The sequence below is a fragment of the Schistocerca piceifrons genome, chromosome 7, assembly GCF_021461385.2.
Source record: "Schistocerca piceifrons isolate TAMUIC-IGC-003096 chromosome 7, iqSchPice1.1, whole genome shotgun sequence".
In the NCBI taxonomy this organism is placed as follows: Eukaryota; Metazoa; Arthropoda; class Insecta; order Orthoptera; family Acrididae; genus Schistocerca; species Schistocerca piceifrons.
The window spans coordinates 471,376,658-471,381,819 of record NC_060144.1 but is presented as its reverse complement, the minus strand read 5'-3'; positions in this window follow the sequence as shown (position 1 = coordinate 471,381,819).

The window sequence follows — 5,162 nt, the reverse complement described above, 5'->3', positions numbered from 1 at the left end:
ATCACATAGTAAAAAGAGAAACGAGGGTGAAAGGTATTTCTTATACATAAGCCAACTGGGAGAGCAAGGAAAGGAATTATGTAGTAAATGCAGTAAGTTGAATTGTAAGCCTGAGATAAATGGTGCTACTGTTGGACAAATAGACATTACTATGTCGTGCTTCACATTCCAGCAGACAGTTCAAGTGAATAGCACACAACCTACTGGCCTGAGGCACTGCCTTAGCATATAATAGCAGAAGCCAGACAATCTTTATATCAAGCTAATTGATATAGGACTACAGGACACATTTCATTTTTCGTACATCTAATCAGAACACCAGAGAACAGGATCATCAGGAGAATAATAGAAAAATTGTGGAATAGTAAGTGCAACATTAAGTGGATTACAGAAATCAAGGAAGATATGAATGAGCTACAGATTACACTGGAAGACCTAAGAAACAAAACTGACAAAATCAGGAAACTCACAGACAAACAAACCAGACTGCAAACAAGAATCAACAAACAGACAATAGGAAGGGTGATTTCCAATGAAGAAAGAAGGATGGGATCTGAGAGAATGAAGAAGTACTGGGCTGACAGGACACAGAAGTTGGCTATAGTGGTCCAATGCGGGCCATAAAATGTAAATAAATAAATAGGACTTTAGGTGACGGACTACTGATCAACACACAGTGAGTATCTGTAAAGCTGAGTTCTAGACTAGTTTGTCATGTCAATGCAAACTCAACCATTTCAAAATTAAAGGAGTATGGACAAATTGCATAGTCTCTGTCAATTTTTATTAAAATGCCCACTTCTTTGCACCACTGCCAGTCATCTCGTATGATGTCAAGACTGACACACACTGGCAACTTTCACACTGTCCATCCTAAAACATTTTCACAAGAAAAACATGACAATTAAAATCGTATTGTATTTATGGTTACTGGCAGTTAGTCAAGGGTTATGTAAACCTTATCCGCTAAAATTCTTACCATCAGAGGATGAATTATAACAGTTGTGTGATCTAGAACCAATGGACTGGAGGTGAAATATGCTTGATTCCAGATAAACAATAAGTCTGTGCTCTTTCACTGATTTCATATGCTTTGTTATGTGCAAGATTATTGAAGAGGGAGGTGTCTTCCAAGAAAACAGAATGTTATTCTGATAAGTAATAGAACTTGTGCAAAATATTGACTATTGGTGTGGTGCCTTTTTGAAGGCTAATCTGATGCAATTTTCCATGCTAGTCTATCCCGAGCAAGCCTCATCACCTTTAAATAACTGCTGCAACCTGCTTACTGTAGTGAAGCCTTGGTCTTCCTTTACAGTCTCCACCCCAACACACACACACACACACACCATCCTTCCATGGTCAAACTGATGATTACAAGGATGCCTCAGGAAGTGTCTTCCTCATTAGTTATTTGATCTAGTAATCTAATGTTCAGCACTCTTCTGTAGCATCACATTTCAAAAAATTATATTCTTTTCTGATCAGAACTGTTAATTGTCCCCATTTCACTTCCATACAAATACTTCACACAAATACTTTCAAAAAAATTGTTAATACTTAAGTTTATATTTGATGTATTTTATCTTTGCTATCTTCAGAATTGCTAAGACTGTATTCTAGTCAGCATTGTCAAAAGCTTCCTCTAAATCTACGAATGCTATAACTTAGATTTGCCATTCTTCAATCTATCTCCTAAGATAAGTTATAAAACTTCACAATGATAACATCTTCAAGGATAAGGAGTAAATTGTAGAAAGACATGTAGAAAATTCCCCATGGGAGATCCTAAGAATGCCATGTTTTATTTGCATCAAGTTATGGAAGGGGTGAAACTTGGTAAGACCAACTGGACATTAGTATTTAGTTACTCTTTCCCTGAAGCTAATATGCCTCTTTTCAATGAGGAATTAGGTATTATAGTTATATACATCATCGGCAAGCCACTGTGAAATGCATGGTAAGATGTCATAGAACAAAAGCACAAGTTGTGATCAATATTTCTCAAATTCGTACTAGTTCTCATGGAGGACATCATTCAGTTTGAGATACCTTATGTTTGACCTCAGAATACGGATCCTACTACATATAAATGCCAAAGAGATTTGGCAGTAGTTTTGCATATCACTTCTGCTACTCTTTGTGTGTGTGTGTGTGTGTGTGTGTGTGTGTGTGTGTGTGTGTGCTTTCTTCCAGTCACTAGCCCGAGTCTTTTTTTTTTTTTTTTTTTCCAACACTAGATTATAGGTAAGTAAAATGGGAGCTAACTCAGCTGCAAATTCTGTATAGACTCTAACAGGTATTCCACTGGGCCCTGGAGCCTTGTTTAGTTTTAGCTAGTTTACACTGACTCTAATGTCTGTATCAGTCATCTTTGCAGTGGTGCAAGAAGTAAACTGGAACAGCACTTATATGTATTCCTTCGTGAAAGAACATTTGGAAATTGAGTTCACCATTTGTGTTTTTGCTTTTGCTTTGCTACTCTGTCTCAGTTCCTGTCATTCATGATCATCTGGGGACTAATTTTGGTGCTACTGACAGCTTTTAAATTTGTCCAGAATTTCTTTGGGTTTTGGGAGAGATGGTTTGACAAGATGCTGCTAGCATAGTTATTAAAGGCTTCACACATTTCCCTTTTGACAGCCAAACATGTTTCATTTGCCATCTCTGTCTATGAGGAGTGATCAAAAAGTAATGCAAATTTTTGTTTTTCTGAAGGAATCTTTATTTATTCAACAACAACTTTGTCCCCTTCAAAGTAATCCTCCTCAGATAAATACACTTGTGCCAGCCCTTTTTTCAATCTTGGAAGCACTTCTGGAACTCACTTTTCGTTTAGTGTTCAGCTCTTTCAGTGGTTCTGTTCTTCTCACCAGGAACAGAAAGAAGTTGCAGGTAGCCATGTCCAATGAATACAGGTGGCTGAGGCAACACAACGGTTTTGTTTTAGCGAAAAACTCATGAACAAGCATTGAGGTGTGAGTGGGACCATTATTGTGATGTAATTTCCACAAATGGTGTTGCCACAATTCTGGTCATTTTCTTCAGATTGCAACATGATAACGGTACATAATTTCAGGTGGTACTGACTGTATGATCATAAGGCAAGAACTCATGAGGCACTATCCCTTTGTAATCTAACTTGTCAAATTTTTTTCAGTCTTGGCTCTTCAGACGGTTTCCATTGGTACAACGGGGCCTCAGTTTCGACATCATAGCCATGTACCAATGGACACCTCCATGTGTATACTCATGTTTGGCACCTTTTATAACCGTCTTTAGAAGTTCTGAGTCATCGTAGACTTCATTCAGCAATTTCTCAGTGACATCCATGGGACATTATTTTTGTTTTTGAAATTCAACAATTTTGGAACAAATTTTACTGCTACACACTTCAGCCCAAACATTGGAAAAAATTGCTTGGCACATGTCAACATTGTCTGCAACCTCTCTGTTAGTGGTTCAGTGATTTTCCAGAACGATATTCTGTACTTCTCCACAATATCATCAGTAATTGGTGTGCAAGGGCAGTTGTCATCTCCAACGTGTTCTCAACCCCCTCTGAAGCATTTATACTATTCGTAAACTATTGCCTTACTTATAGTAGATTCACCAAAAGTGACAGTCAACATTTCGAATGCAGTGCTGCAATTTACTCCATTTTCAAGTAAAGTTTAAAGAAAATTCTTTGACTCATCTTTATAGAAAGTAAATATTTGCAGAGCACTCGAAAATGTATACACCTTTTTCGACTGCGAACAATAAACTAAACATTCAAAACAACTGAAAATGAAAATACATTAGAAACATGTGTACCAATAAGATAAAAAAAAGAAGTATGAAAATCTGATGTACAAAGCCCACAAAATTAAAAAATTACCATTACTTTGTGATCACTAGTGCTCGAATTTATATGCACTGAGAAATATGAATATATGCATGCATCTATGCATTAAAAATCTGATAAATATGCTCTAAAAACTTTAAAATATGTATAATAAATAAAATTCATTATTTCAACTTTCTCACATCTTTTAATCCCCCTAAAGTAATCTGATTATACAATTATTCTTAAAACATTAATTAACAAAGTTAATATTTATTACTGTCTGTTTGTCTCTTTCTCTTAGTCTATTTTAGCATCAGCTGCTTTTATTGCAATAAACAATTAAGTATTTTTCACAGTTATCTGAAAGTAATGATTTCCTTCTGTCACTTAAAATGTTTTTATACGAAGAGAAAGCTCTCTCTACCTCACAGGACAGTACCGAAAAGAACCATTAAGCTGTTTTTCAGATTCTCCTTGTAACAACTTATTCACATCCCGAAGAAACATTAAACCTGGGTTCCTTGCTTCAGTTTTCTCAGTTCTGTTGCGAAGACACTTTGCTATTTCTCCTGGTATGTCTGCGATGACAGCTGTTTCGTAGACCTCAAGGGCAGAAAATAGAGGCATTGCTTTTTCTTTCAAACGTGTGACTGTGGCTGGGAGTTTACTTAAATAGGTCCTAATAAACACTAATTTACTCTGGAGACACTCCTCATTGCAAGCACTAATTGCAGTGGGGACACTTGCTGCTTCGTTTCTGTCCATCATGTCCAGCACCCTTTTCACATGGGATAAAATACCTGCAAAGCTTTAGCAGCCTTAATCATATATGCTGCTGCATCTGTAATTATCACCAGTTTTTCCTCATTTTCTTTAGCGGGCCACAAAACGTGTAATGCATCACGAACAACCCTAGCAATAGTAGAATGGTTTGTTTTTTCCAGTACTCTGGAGGCAATGAGATGAGGTGTTCCTGGTTCAGATTCTGATCTCTTGCATTACCTGAAAAGAATTATTTTATTGAAAATTTGTAAAGCACATCCATGGTAATATGGGTCTCACTGTTTTTTTTTTTTGGGGGGGGGGGGGGGAGGGAGGGGGAGGGTAAGTATAACAAAAAATATTTGAAATGTTTCTTGATCGTAAACTCGTTGACACTACAGATCATACGAAATTTTATGTTTCGATTTTAAAATATTTTTGTGTAATAGATTTAAAATTCTTAAAAAAATTGAAAAACTTTAATGAAACTTAAATGGAGGGTGGGGGATATGGGGGTAGCTGACACGCAAACTAATTTCATTAAATAAATGTTTAAACTTACCTCTTTGCA